Source organism: Brachycentrus maculatus, unplaced genomic scaffold (assembly GCF_059751285.1).
Source record: "Brachycentrus maculatus isolate JH-2025_06_01 unplaced genomic scaffold, ASM5975128v1 h1tg000099l, whole genome shotgun sequence".
Taxonomy (NCBI): Eukaryota; Metazoa; Arthropoda; class Insecta; order Trichoptera; family Brachycentridae; genus Brachycentrus; species Brachycentrus maculatus.
In genome coordinates this window covers 650,001-666,474 of record NW_028280853.1, presented here as the reverse complement: position 1 = coordinate 666,474, position 16,474 = coordinate 650,001, and the positions used below count along the sequence as shown (strand labels likewise).

The following is a 16,474-nucleotide window of genomic DNA, read 5'->3' as shown; positions in this document are numbered from 1 at the left end:
AAGAAGTAGAGGAGAAAAGATAAATATTTTTGTAAGGAGGAGTAAAAATGTATGTGCGAATATTTTAAATTTAAAAGGCAGTTTTTTTGAAAACAAGGAAAAATTGCCAAAACATTTACACTTATGAATAATCTAACAACGATGCATTGAAGAATGTATCTATGTATTAGAAAAATGCACACTCCAAGTTGAATTTTTATGATCTGTCAAAAACATGTATGTTATGTTAACCATATTTTTGCGTTTTACTGATAACGAATGAACAAATGAATACCAAAACATAAATGATTAATAAAAACCCAAATTGGTTTAAAAAAAATTAATGGAGAACCTCCCATTTTGTGCTTTTCCCGTAGCATTTTGGCACATACTATACTTTGAATACATTACAAATTGAAAAACAAATATTTGTCTTTTTACAACGATATATTTTTTACGACTGTTGATAAAAAATATATTAAATTATCCCTCATACATGCTAATGTCTAAAATGGGCAGTATATGGTAAACAAATAAGCCATTCCTAATAAATGTAATATTTATATGTCATTATTTTTTTAATTTTCCAACGTATAATTTGAGAAACACTGAAAGTCATTTAACGGCACCTGTTTTCCTTTAAAAGTACAATACCATCCATAACCAAATGCCACATGATCAGTTTTTTGCTGTTTCTTTTTCATGTATTCGAGTGTAAACTAATTAACATGTGATATTAATTTGTAACACCCAATAACACAATCATTTCGTTACATCTTTGTATAATAATAAATATGTTACATTCTGAAAATGTGGATTGTTAATTATTTCATGATTTTCAGACAAAAAGACATCGTTTTCTTAGCTAGACGCTCTTGGCGGCGTGGCTGTATATTAGTATAGAGCTGTTCATAGTCCCTCACGTTATCCGTCTACATCCATACATTTGACCATGAAACGTTTGTGACGTTCGATGAGGTTTGACCATCAAAATTATGACCATTAACGATTTTTTTAAAATATTTTTACCACAAGAGGCTGTATTTAGTTACCGTTTTTTGCTGTATGCCAGAGGAATTGAAGGATTCATGTTTACACGATCGATGAAAGCTTTTTCAAAATGAGCTTTTCCAGGATCGAGATAAGCTTTAAGCCATATAAAGAGAACAAGATACATGTTTATTCAAATACTTCTTTTTCTTATCACTTACGCCCAATGGTACACAAGGTACTGTATCGTATTGACGCAGTGTTATCTTGATCGTTACTTACATGAAGGCAAAATGATTCATTCTGCATTTCCGGAACACTACTCTAGAGTAATATTCAATAAATATTAGAGTTGAAATCACTAAAAAATATTTTGAATCCCCTGAGAATGGAAAAGAGGACCTTTAGCACGGTAGCTGAACACGCTAAGTATATATTAAACTTTAGAGATATAAAATAAAATTACAGAAAACATTTAAATACTTATTAAATATTAAATGTATTTACTATTAAAATAATCTTTATTTAACCCGGGATTAGTTAAATTAATTTAAAAATAAATAGCATAGGTTCTCTAAGCGAAACTATTTCATTTAGGGGCTCGTACACCTTAGCAGTAGCTTTCATATATTGATCAAATGATAATGCTTCCGCATATTCAAGTATTTCAAATACTTGGGCGTGGCCAGGTTAGGAGTTGAAATAATCGGCAGGCATGTATGAGGAGATGCCTCAATGTGAAAGAGGGGAAGATTGTTTGTACATAGTGGAGTGGCATTCTATTCTCTCAACCTACCCCTGCGGAGAAGCGACGTGATGGTTAGTTAGTAAGTTGAATCCAGTAAATATGTCACTTCTCAAAACGTGGGTATACTGAAAAAAAACGTTAACTCTAAAATCCCCGATTGAATAGACCAAGCTTTTAGTCTGAATAAAATACCCGCTATTGAACTTAGAGTTGAATTTACCTTTTAAACCACATATATATGACATTTCAAACTACTTGGTGTATTTTGCCAGTTAATATAACGTTGAAAACATTATAATATGCATCATTAAGTGAAAATTTAATTATTAAAATTTTATTTATTGATTTAGCGTTTAATTTGTAGAACTCCATTTTAATTTATGTAACTAACTAACTAACTAACTAACTACCCATCAAGCCGCTTCCCCGCAGGGGTTGGCAGAGAGAATAGAGCGCCACACCACTCTGTCCTTGCAAACATTCTTCGCCTCTTCCACGTTTATGCATCTCCTCATACATACCCATTTATGTATCAATTGTTAAATCAAACACAGATTTTTAGAGTCTACTAAGCTGTATTTTGTTGTTAACAAAAACACATAAAAATTTACATTGTGACAATTGTTTCACCTAGTTATGGCATTTTCAAACGAATGTCACAACGTCACACTCGTTTGAAAATGCCATAACTATGCGAAACAATTGTTACAATATTCATTTTTATGTTTTTTTCAACAATACTAGAAGTAGTCTACTAAGTAGTATACAACGTAGTATACTCAAAAAATCTGTGTTTGATTTGAAAATTAAAACATAAATAAAAATTGCATATTAACGTTTTTGCCAGTACATCCACGATATAGTCAACTATCGAGTTGATACCGCATAGTTCTAATTCAAAACTCTATAGTTGCATAGTCCTGTTTTTTTCAACCCCTATGGGTTGAAAAAAACAGGAAAAGCTTCATCGCATCATATTTCTACGCTCTGACAACTATCGGATTTCACCACAACGAGTAGGTACATGCAACGTTGTTATTACACAGACATGTTAAGAACAAGATAGCCGGGGATAAAAAAGAGATTGTGATTACCGATTATAGTACGTCGAATGTACATTTTAGACGTGAAATGATTGACATTCGCTCTCGAGTGGACGCGACTGACGGACAACGGACAACTGCCAATGACACAAAACCATTTCTCGGCGTTCGAATTATAAAATTCCGCGCGAAAGACAATCGATAGCGCGCCCGCGCACACAATTGTCATAATATAATTGAACAAAAGAATTGCCGAACACAATTTATAAGTGTACAATCCACCAGTGGCGGCCCGTGATTTTTTTAATTTTAAGGGGATACGGGCAATACAATAGAAAAAAAAGATATCTTTAAAAGGATTCTATTTTGAATTCGATCAATTATTGCGTATTTCTACATCTTAATATATTCACAATTTGACAACAAAAACTTAAGCTGAAATGCAATATAAACAGAAAAAAACAACGAATACCATCGTAATCTCGTTACCAAAAAGGTAACAGTAACAACAGTAAATAAGAAATACGAGGATTTGAAATATTTTACGTACAAAGGTTAAACATATTTAAAACCTTACAATAATAATAGAAGAAATGTAAAAAAAAACATTTATAATATTAAAATATTTTAAATATGTATCAAAATAAAAATGATTGCCAACCATGTTACTCAAACCCGGAACCTTCGGATGTCGCAGTCACTACTCTTAATAATTCCCTGTCAAATTTAATTACTCAGTGACATCTATTGCGTTTTTGACCATACAATCCCTACATTTTTAATGAAATATTTGTTTTTTTTTACTTATTAGGCGTTCTGCCTGCCCAATAGTTCACGTTTTGATTCCATATATTTATTATTTTCGTTATGCTATCATATGCTATATAACAATATGCTCCCGACTAGGGTTTTTAGTTAAGGTTTTTCTTGTTTTTAAAAGAGAATCTTATATTGATCACATATTGAATAAATCAATGAGTATTTATCAGGTTATTTGGCAGATCAAATTTAAAGTACATATTATTATTATAAGTTTATGAAAGAAAGTCCAAAAGCTTGAGTAGACTTACCCCAGATTGACGAGTGATCCCTGAACGGAGTATGTGGTGCGGGATTCGACCATTATCCCCGGCAGTACACATAATTGGTCCGTAAATATGTCAAGGTGTAGATCTCGTCCTCGACCAGAGAAAAACAAGGTTGGCACAAGAAGGCGTACGAAAATTTCATAAAAAAATATTACTGACGACATTTTTTGGTGTGTCCAAATGTCCGATTAACGGAAGGCCTGTTGACGACTGTCAATTGTCCGGCTCCTCCTGAGGGGTTTAACGTGGTTTTCTCCCAGCAATGAGCAAATGCCCATACAAGTTTATCCTTCCTATTCCTAACACAGATTAAAATAAAACTTGTTTTTTTTTTCGCTAGAAGAAGCAAAAATCCACTTAATGATGTATATAAGTGTGTATGTAGGATTCTTCTTGAAATATGATATAAATATATGTAAGATGAACATACTTCCATTAAAACCCAATTATTTAAGGCTTAAGTTTACTTAATTATTTATTTCAACATACATAGTTGTATTATTTGATTTGAATAATTTATGCTAAAAAAAGTTTTTAAAAAAAACCGTCCGCCTCCGTAGTGTAATGGTCAGCACGCTCGGCTACCGTTCTGGAGGTCCCAGGTTCGATTCCCGGGAGGGTCAAATAAATAAGAGTGATTTTTTCACTGTAATATTTATTCAAAATTACCCTGGAATGGTACCTGAAGCGGAGGGCTAATCACCTTTCCTTCATGTGTAAACGATCAAGAGAACACTGCGTTTATATAAAGCAATGCCCTATGCACCATTGGGGTGCGGATAAGGGTTTTATTATTATTATTATTTATGCTAAAACATCAAATTAGATATAAAAATACTTTTTAAACGTAAAAAATATAAATACAAATGAAGTTTTCAAAATTATATAAAGTAAGAATTGATATATTTTTTTTATCATTATGGTTTTAAAAGTAATATGTGATTTATTAAAATAAAGTGTCGGTTTTTAATCTCAAAACAACTTAAATACTGCGATTAGATAACAATTTGACAGTCTCATTTTTAAATTGATTTCAGATTGAAAAATAAAATATAAATACCATCATTGTTTTCCTTTGCAGGTATTTGATTTCCATGAATTTTTTGTCAACCCTAGGTTGGCGCGTTCAATGTCCACGGATCGATGGATCGAGCGATCGGCTTTTTTCGCTAACCTTCGGGAGCGATCGTCCGGCGTACTTTTTGCCCGCGGGCCGCAATTCCGCGCCACTACTGTTTCCACAAAACAAAAACCAAAAGTATTTCTAAAGCTTAGATTACATCAACATTTTATATATGATGAAATCTGAAGATAAGTAAAGGCAGATGCCTCAAGACCAACTACAAACTGTTTTAATTTATAAATTCTACAGGTCAACATGTCATAGAGAAGGTCAGAAATGTCACATTAAAAAACTAACAAACAAAACATCACGCCGCTTCCCCGCAGGGGTAGGCAGAGAGAATACAACGCCACACCACTCTGTCTTTGCGAACATTCTTCGCCTCTTCCACGTTCATGCAACTCCGCATACACACCCGCCGATTGTTTCGACTTCTAACCTGACCGCCCTCAAGTATTTGGCATACCAGATCGTGCTGGAAGTTTTTCTCGGTCTTCCTCTGCTTTTTTTCCAATTATATTCGCCTCATATTTTTTTCTACCGTTCTTTCCTCACTCATTCGTTCTACATGTCCAAACCATCTCAACCATGTCACATTAGGGTTTATGGTACTAAAACATCAAGTGATTGACAATACAATCTAGATATAATGATTACAATATATTTTATATATTCTACTCTGTATGAAAGAGCTATTTGTAAATGGATAATAGAGGTGGGTAGATCTGAAATAGATTGTATCACTCGGGGATGTATTTATATGATTCCATGTCATAAACAATTTACTTTTCATAGAATTTTGTTAATTCATTCAATCTTGATCTTTTACACATGAAGGAAAGGTAATTAGCCCTCCGCTTCCGGTACCAGTCCAGGGTAATATTGAATAAATATAAGAGTGAAAAATCACTAATATTTATTTGACCCCCCCTGGGAATCGAACCCGGGACCTCCAGTTCGATAGCCGAGCGTGCTGACCATTCACTACGCAGGCGGACAAAATAGAATAGAATAGAATTTTATAGATGTGATAAACTCAAAAAAGTGATCGTAAACAAGCATTTTGTTTTTATATTTAAAAAAAATTAATTATATGAAAAAGTATGCGTCAAATAACAAAATGGAAAAAACAAATTGGCTTTGCTTTGACAATTTAACGAGAAAGGCTATTCATTATACTTTTCGAAATAACTTTTAAATTTTAACGATATTAAAATGGGTTGTGAATTGTTCATGAATATTTTAGAAACTTTGCTCAATAATTTTTCTCTGCTTTATATGTAACGATATTTACAAGTTTTATTTTTAATATGTAAGTTAAAATTTATAATAGTGTATAATTATTATACAATTTACTCAATTTGTAAAAATAACTCGCTAAGTATTTAAATTATAGTACCGGTTGTGGGTACATTTCGCGCAGATGTTTATTTTCTCGGATCGCCTCTGGCAATATTAAAAACGGCAAATTATTTTGATTGATACGGACATTTAATTTGTTGTTCAAATTAAAGCGTACATGTTTCTACATTGGTGTATTCACGGTGTACCCACGATCTCGGAAAATTGAGTGTAATAACCAGTTTTTGGCCAAAATATTGTAGATATTTATCAAAAATGCACAAAAATAAAAGGAATTTCACTGAAAGTGAAAATGTATTAAAAAAAACTGATGAGCGCTCAGAAAACAGAAATGACATATCGCTCACTCCTTTCAACAACGTCGTAAAAAACTAAATTTTTCAGGAGATCTTTTTTTATGTTTAAGACTATGGTAAAATGTATTAAAAATAACTATCCAGCCACTTATTGAACTTTATACTGTGCAACAGATCTTTTTAGGTAAAACCTGAATGTTTTTTCTCCATTTGAAAAATATTTTATATTTTAAAAACAATATATTTTCTTCAAAATGCAAAAACAACACTTTCTGCCCTGTAGCGGGTAAATATTAAGCTAAAATTATGCCGTTTTTGCTGGGATACAGTACATTTTCTGGGCATGAAATTCCGAAAACATGCACAACTGAAAATTGACGATATTTGATTTATAACGTTCTTGAAAACTAATTTTTTTTTGTACTGGATACGTAAAAAAATATAAAATTAAAAATTTCAAGATTTGTGTATGTGTGCATTTCTAGATTTGTGTATGTGTGTATGTGTGCATTTCTAGAATTTGTGTAGCGTGGTGGCCAATCATGGATAGAATGGTGATGTTATATGTATGTGTATAAATTGAACACCTCAACCAGCCAATAACACCGCTAGGGCACTAGGGATTTACGACCCGACATATGCTGATTTAAAGATACTTCGGTCAAAAGCCCTGTAAATACCCAGACTTCCATATTCTTCACCATCTTTGTTGAGATTTCAGTGTTTAAAAGACTTTTTGTGATGTGAAAAACCTGTATACACGAATGAAAATGGAAACGTTTGTTTGTTAGAAAGCTTCCATCAGTAATTCACCGATTGCTATGAAATTTCGACACAACATTGCATTCAACCTTCATTCTGTTGTAGCGAGCAAAATATCGCTAAGACCCTATCTTCAAAAAATATATTCTCTTCGATTTAATTTTATGTAACTGGGAATCAAATCTTTGAAAAATTACTGGCGTGGTTCCTCTTAATTATTTTTGCATATAAAATGATCTTCCCAAGCAGTTTACTCCGCTTGCATACATTATGGCAATAAAACAAATTAATGCAGCCAATAAACTGTCAAGTTGATCTATCTTGATGTCGCTACAATTTAAAATATAATTTCTCTCTTTAGCAGCAAGCTTCTTAGTAGCTTTACATCTTAAAAATAAATAAAAAATTAAAACAGCTCAAGATAATTTTTAAATTAAACATTCACCAAAGGTCATGTCGTGGTTATGACGTGAACTTTAGCGGGGGATGTTTAGTAATTTTTGAGATAAACTTATATGATAACAGAAATATGTATTAACGCCATCCTGAATTTTCGGTATTTATAAGAAAAAAAGTAATTTTGAAAATAAACTGACACCACCAGAACAAATAAACCTTCTTAGAACCACAGATAAAGACTCTACGATCCATCGCAGGCGTAATACGTCTAAACAGAGAAGAAACTGTAAAATAAGGAGAATCTGTTATTTTTAACTTAAGTTTTTTTTCTAACTCTTATCCGCACTCAATGGTGCATAGGACACTGAATCGTATTGACGCAGTGTTATCTTAATCGTAACTGACATGAAGGCAAGGTGATCACTCCTGCGCTTCAGGGACCAGTCCAGGATAATAATTAATAAATATTATAGTGTAAAATCACTAATATTTATTTTCAACCCCACCTGGAAATCAAACCAGCATGGTAGCTAAACACGCTAAGCATTACACCACGGAGGCAGACAAAAATTTAAGTTTTCATATTTTTTAGTGTCAACGTTGTATTTTTTTAAAAAAACATCACGGACTCAAAAAAAAGTATTGTGATCGTACGAATTTTGATGAAACTGCTACAATGGTTTTGTACTCAAAGAACCACAGGATTTTCCAAATTTTATAGGAAAACTGGATTGACAGAAAAATATGAAATGTGCGTAACGGGTGAATTGTATGAATTTTGTTTTAATTGCGACATATTGTGTTATGTGACCATTTCAGACAATAAACTTCATTTGATATATTTATAAAAAAAAAACTTTAAAAAAACTGGTCACTCGTGGACTGCAATAAAAAGGAACAAAGCTATTCAGTTTGTTTGTTTTATTTAATTGAGTTCTGCTGAAAAATGTCAGTACATAGCATAAATAAAAATGATACCAATTTTGTTAGCATTCGTATCAAAATTTCTTTTTCAAGCTTGTGTTATGTTACCAACAATACGCAATCAATAATTATTTATCAATTAACTCTCACTAATTAAACTCGTTAGTGTTATAACATAACCATTTATCGATGTTGGTGTTTAAAATTCAATACAATGTAATATTTTTTTCTCGAATGGATTAACATCTAAACACTATTCGCATACTAAGGTAGGTAATAAAGTATCGATAAGTCCAAATGCGTTTAAATTATTGTGGTGTAATATTTATATTATATTCCCGAGCCATATATTACAAGTATGACATTATTAATATTTATTAATTGCTCATTTAACACAGATATGTACAGGAAAGCACCTATTTACACCATCTGAGTAAGATAAAATGTGAACAACATTTGGCGTAGGTACCTCACCAGAAAAATGTATTAAATAGCAATAACAGATCGCTAAATACACAACATTTTTAGTGTGTCCATTTCTTTGTTCACAAATCTGTTTTTTTCATTTGGAAGTTAATTTTCATACCGAAATCTCGACAAAGATGACTAAGAATATGAAAATCTAAGTATTTACAGGATTGTTATAAGATGTATAGTACAGTAAAACCTCAATATAACGATCTAATTGGGGGAAGGGAGTGTCCGTTAAAACCGAAAGTTCGTTAATTAGTGTTCATATTTAAAAAAAAACTTTTTTTGAAAGTATTTTTTTTGAAACACTATATTAAGATACAAATTAAGTAAACACAAAAAAAAATATATTTGTGATTATCATTGCCTCTTAATATTGTGTACATGCAGTGACACTTGACTTTAAGCAAGTATAGTATCAACAATAAGTTTTATTTTTTTATATTTGACCGGATTTTTGTCCGTTATATCTGAAGTTCGTTTAATAGAGGTCCGTTATGTGTAGGTTTTACTGTAATTTGATATAAATAAAAAGCTATTCTGTAAGTCATGAGTTGAATATTGTTTTATTCCAAACGTTGAGATAATAGAAGATAATATGTTTTTAAACATATTTGCTTTCAAGAAAGCATGTAAGTGATGTTTTTAATAATACAAGTAAGTTGACACAGTAAATCAGTGGCGGATACGTGAAGAAACACGTTGACTTACACCACACATGTTTTGTTTCATTACAAACATATACAAAAACTAAGTTTTCATTTAAACATCCTAGCACTTTGTACAATAATACAATAATACATGTCGGGTTACATTCTGTAAATGAGGAATTTATTAAATACTTATCACGCTTATAAGTCCAAATCAGTTAGTATATATTGGCATAAAAAGTGAACATATGAGATTCTGGAGGCTTTCGGAGAAATAACAGAAGAGTGAAGAGAGAAAAATGTGATATGAGCTGGAGACAGAAGACAGAATACATGTTAACCCTTTGAAAGGCGACGAAACTTTGTAGTCGTCTTTTTGTAGATTTTTTTTTACTTGAAAATTAACGTTCATTTACAATAAATTGTATAGGGTCATCCCATAAATAATGCAGTTTTATTTAAATTGCATGAATTTAAAATCTAAGGGGTAGTAGATATTGTTCATCTGCATAGGATCGTTGTTTAAGTTATTACTTCAAGTTTTAAGTACAACTTAGTAATACTTGTTCACAAATCTGGATTATCTCAAACTAAAGAAGTTATTTTTCATATTATTTTTTGACATCTCAACAAAGATGAAGAAGAATATGGATGTCTGGGTATTTACGGGGCTTATGACAGTCATAAGCTGGCTTAAAATGGGTAGGATTGGCGAATGTTACACGTGTGTAAAGTGATCACTTAAACCAGCCTATGACGGTCGTCAGCCCCGTAAATGCCCAGACTTCCATATTATTCTTCATCTTTGATGAGATGTCAAAAAATAATATGAAAAATAACTCCTATAACTGGAGATTATCCAGATTTGTGGACAAGTATTTGGACACACTCAAAATGTTGTAAAAAAATAATTCTTTACTTAAAGAATATTTACAACAATTGAGGAGAGAAGGGGTTAAGGCGGCTACAAGAAAGAATAATATGGTGCGTGTAATAAAAACCCGGCTTTTAATATGACGAGATCATAATCTCTGAATTATTAAGACTTGCAGCAGCAGAGAAATGAGCATTATTTGTTTGCAACACTCATATTTTACTTGCCTGCCCAAAAAACCCCGACATTTCGTATAATTCTGACGTTTATATATTCTTCATACTCATATCCATCACTGCCGGGTTGCATTTTTATAGAAATATTTGCAATACGCGATGATATTCCGATGTTGATTTAATTAGGGGTTGTTAATTATACAGCACTTAAAAATGAATGTTGAATGACATTAAAAAAACAAGTTAATATTATAAAAAAAAATATCATGTACTTTTATAAAGTTAGGTACTGACATTTTTTGGTGGAGTTGCATTTTATATAGTAAAATAGCGCCTTTGAAGTAGTATTTTAGGTGAATACCACTTTTTCTGAAGATACATTGTGACACGTGTTTCAATGCATTCTGCATCAGTTTTTGACACCGTATGATGTGCAATGCATCGAGTCACAATAGATTTTAAGGTATCGTGGTATTTACCAAGTAAAATTTAAATAAAAAATTAATAGATACCATAGAGTGAGCCGAAGCAATTAATAAAAAAATAAATTGTTTAATTTTATTTTTATTTTATTTTCATTAATAACTGGGTTTCAACATTGCCGACGTTATCAGTCTGGTGTCGGTAATGACGAAATTTGGTTATGGGGAAAAATCAAACAAACGCGGAAAAACTATGTAGTCGGTGTTTTATTTTATCAGTTATGTCCAGCATCAAACCAATATTGTGTGTGTGGTATATGTATAGTACAAACACAAAATATTGTTCATCTTCGAAATAGCTGTGGTATCTACGTTTGATAAATTAGACAGGTAAGTGATTTTTGTGTTAGGAAAAGAAGGATGAAAATAGACTGAATGCAGTCGAGGATCTCTCAAAAGAAAGTGTAGCAAAACAATGAATCACATATCGCTCACTCCTTTCAAGAACGTCATAAATCAAAAAACTAGATTTTTCAGGAGAACGTTTTTAAAGTTTAAAAATATAATACAATGTATTAAAAATAAATATCAAGCCACTTATTTAACTTTTTACTGTGCAATAGATCTTTTTAAGTAAAACCTGAAGGTTTTTTCTGCATTTGAAAAATATTTAGTATATTTTTAAAAATATTTAAACAATACCTTTTCTTCAAAATGCAAAAATGACACTATCTGCCCTGTAGCGGGTAAATATTAAGTTAAAAATATGCCGCTTTTGCTGGGATATAGTACATTTTCTGGGCATTCCGAAAACATGTATAACTTAAAATTGGCGATTTTTGATTTATGACGTTCTTGAAAGGAGTGAGCGATATGTTTTGAGTAATAAAATAAGGTAAAAATGCAAGTCTGAGATAAGCATTATCGATAAAATTAATAAAGGTGTGAAAATATGGTTCGGACATGTGGAAGTAATGAGTGTGGAAAGAATCGTAAAAAATATATGAGGCGAATGCAGTTGAATATAGAGACAGAGGAAGTCCGATAAAAATCTTAAAACCATTACCCTTAGCCCTTAAAAGCTTGTTCGCAATCAGAAAATCATATTTTAGATAGATACGTTGCTACGTCAAGTTATTTTTAAGAACTTATTTTGAAATCATCGATTATTGGGATGAAATTGCACGAATCTAAATATAAAAATGAGATTTTTGATTCAGAAAGAAAGAGCAATGAAAGATATATAAATTTTTCAAAGTCATCTTAATGATTGTAATGAACGTTCTGTTCTAGCGAAAAGTGATTTAATAATATTACTTTTTGTACACATAATACGAGTACTACGTACGTAAGTTACCCTGAAAAAGACTAGTGTGTACAGGTAATTCTCAGCGCCAATCCCAGAGCATTACCGTAAATGGAATTGGAACACTCTACATAAGAAGTCTTAATGACTTTGATGATGGAAAATATCATAAATATTGACTAGTTTATTCATTAAATTAATGTTTTTTTGGGCTGTAAATCGTTTCTCTGAAGTTCTGATAAAAATCTAATAATAACAATCATAACACCTCGATATGGGCAACAAAATCTAGAGTCAACTCTGCACATGGACTCGAAGGATGAACGTTTAAGATGGAATTAATCTCCTACGAGTTGCGATTGTTTTGTAACATTGAAAAAAAGGACTGAAATCAAACACTGGATTATTAACTCTATGGAGGATGTATCAATACATATTTATTTATTTTTTAAATTTTGAAAGCATTAACTTTGTGGATCATTGTGATATATAATTTTGATAAATAAAAAGACATTGTTTTTTGATCCACTCACATTTTTATTAAAAACTAACTAGTTTCGGAAACAACCTATTGCCCTCTTCAGGGTTTATTTTATGACTTAACATTTTGTTCGCCTCCGTAGTGTAATGGCCAGTACGCTTGGCTACCGTTCTGGAGGTCCCGGGTTCGGTTCCCAGGGGGGGTCAAATAAATATAAGTGATTTTTACACTGTAATATTTTTTCAATATTACCCTGGACTGGTACCTGAAGCGGAGGGCTGATCACCTTTCCTTCATGTGTAAACGATTGAGATAACACTGCGTTTATATGAAGCAGTGCCCTATGTACCATTGGGGTGCGGATAAGGGTTTTATATTATTATTATTAAACATAAATTTATGACATATAAAAGAAACAGTGAACAAATTATAAGGTTTTGATAAAGATAGGGGTGGGGGTAATTGAGTTTTAAGGTGGGGTAGGAGCAAAGAAGGGGATAACTGTGTTTAGGAAAAAAGTATTTTTATTTTTCAAAATAATATATAGATATAATTAAACATATTGCATACATACGTCACATAAATAATATTCCCGATGAGTAATTTGCATTACTCATTTCGGGACATGGAATTAAGGTTGACAATATTGAAAAACAGATAAGAAAGTAGCAAATAAGAAAACAAAGGGTAAAATCAATATAAAGCAATAAAAGGTACAGTAAATAGGCATATAAAAAAAACATAAGGTAAGAAGAAGATTTAAAGGAAAAAAATGAGAAAATATTTAACTTTAGTTAATTTTAATCATTGATTTTTTTCCTTACTGACAAAATATTTATCACTAATATTTATTAACTATAAAAATTAATACATGGTCATTTGAAATAATCCCATACGACGATTATTGTTATCATTAATATTATAACGAACGAAAATCAATAACAATTTTTTTCATATCCATAACATTCCTGTTGGATATTAAATTTATCTTGTCGGTATCGACTAATTTATCCGTTTGTTGCAACTTACCCCGTGTCGATAGTACCTTGGAATTTCATCGTTTCGAATGCCCATCACTATTGCTCGAAACACTGTCTACCGCGTCGGCAAATGCGGGTTAAAAACCCAGCCCAGCACAAAAATGGATTCATTATATTCAAAGTGTAATTACAGCCAGGTGTAAACGGATCGCTCTTTTTGCTCGGGGCGTTTACTCGCCTGTTAACATTGGGCTGGCCCGGTTCGTAGAAAAACCGGCGCTCCCTTATTTGGCAGACCGCTTGGCGGCTTTTTTTTGTTCGCGTCTGGTTGAATGCAGTTGCGATGATTCGCCGATGTTTTTCACTTCCCGATGCGCGTGCATCTCTGAAATATGCGCAATGACGGTAATGAGGGGGCATTTAGCAGAAGATGGGCGCGATTACCCGGAAATTTTTGCCCTCCGAAAATTGCAAATTCGCGAAAAAAAATTGTTTTGGTTTTGTACATACGTTATAGTGTATTATTCACATATACAAAAATTAAGACTATTACTTATGTTTTTTGCATAGCTTAAAATTTAATATGACACGTGTTTTGATGCATTCAGAATTTTGTCAAACATTAATGAAGAATATTTATAACGATGTTTTTGTATAAATTAAATTTTCAATTGGTAAATGCCGCGATTGCTTAAAATCTATTGTGACACACGATTTGATGCACTTAGAATTATAATCAAATACCTTGTATAGCTGATAGCAACAAAACACGTGTCACAATGGATTTGAAGAATTAAAGATAATTACCAAAAAAAATACAAATTAATTAGTATTACTACATCTAGTCAATACTAGTCTGTCCAGACGTCCGTATTCTTCCGTATCTATGTTGAGATGTCAAAAAATAATATGATAAATAATTCCTATAACTGGAGATAATCCAGATTTGTGAACAAGTATTTGGACACAATCAAAATGTTGTTAACAAAAATGATCAATTAAAATTATCGGTCTGCATTTTATTTCCTAGGGCTGTGGTGTTTTCATCCGACCTTCGTGAGTGTACATAATTAAAAATGGGAATTATCTTTTTACTGTTCCAAAGTTATTTTGTTCCAATATGACATTTTCTTTCGTCCATCGCGGATATTTTTATGTGTTTTATAGAACGATAATGTTCATATTGATGACCGTTTCATGCCCCTTAATTTTCTTGCAGTAAGGTACGAGCTCCAATTATCGACCTCTATAAACATTAAACGGAATTTTGCAACGATTTGAGACATATTGTAAATGGCATAACTTTGAGCCAAATATCAATAATATAATATCACTATCCGTTTAACCAGAAACGATGTCAAAATTAAGAAATACACTCTCAATACATCCGAATAATAAAAAAATTGTATCTGAAGTTTTAGGCGTAATTGAGCATGTAAATTTGACATTAGAAAAACATATATGCATTCGTATATATTAAGAACATGTTAACCATTGACGCGATGAAAACCTTGTATTACGTTATCTTAGAAGCATTATGGTAAATGATGGTGTGGTACTTAAAAACAGAGACACAAAGATGGAAACACAGATAATAAAAAATAAACTATGACTAAATATATTTTAGACCACGTTCATACAGTAAAGTTTCTGCAATATTTCTTTTAAATGATGTCTCTGCATGGTTGTTTAAAATCATTAGACGTGTTTTCACTTTGAAAATGAATTTATCTACATATTGACTCTTTGAAATTTATGGAACATATATGTTTTATGTTTCTAGTTGATAAGTTGTCCTTTATTTAAATTTTGATCTTTCTCCCTCCTTTTCCTTCTTCTCTATATTGAATTTTTCCATAAATTCAAATCCCAGATTTGAAACCGAAGCATCTAGGCTACCTGACAGAACTTCTCCTGCAAAGCAACTTTTTTTAATAAACTAAATTGTAAAATTTATAGAAAATGTGAAACAAAATGGTATCCAGTAGATGCTGTGAAATTTTATAATCTCACTCAGTTCTCAATGGATGTTCAATATTTTTTTGTTGATATAAATTTCTGTCGATTTTGGGTAGCCGTACTGCAACTGAGAATATAATAAAAGGAATGCAATTGAGTCTTGAAGAAGTACAGCGAAGTATCCGAAGTGTTTGAAGATCGCCTCTTTAATTACACCAACCACTACAGGTGTTCTTGTTGAATATGATCGTTGCATACATTGATAGCTGTATAGCTCGTCAATTTATATTGCAGCAGTTCTTCATACATACCCGCCGAATATCCCAACTTCTGACCTGTCTACTTTCAAGTAATACTAGTAATAATCTGAAATACTTGAATATCAAGTTTATCTCGGTGGCCCTATGCTTCTATTCCCGACTGCATTTGTCTCATAAATTT

At 31.9% G+C, this 16,474-nt stretch overlaps 1 long non-coding RNA gene across 1 annotated transcript in view; it reads right to left on the bottom strand.

Moving 5' to 3' along the window:
- Positions 1 to 4,954: 4,954 nt before the first annotated feature.
- Positions 4,955 to 16,474, bottom strand: part of LOC148310337 (uncharacterized) — a 45,165-nt gene continuing 33,645 nt past the window's right edge. Inside the window, exon 3 of the long non-coding RNA XR_015837414.1 lies at positions 4,955 to 5,080. This is a non-coding gene — a long non-coding RNA (uncharacterized LOC148310337). The remainder of the gene's footprint in view (positions 5,081 to 16,474) is intronic.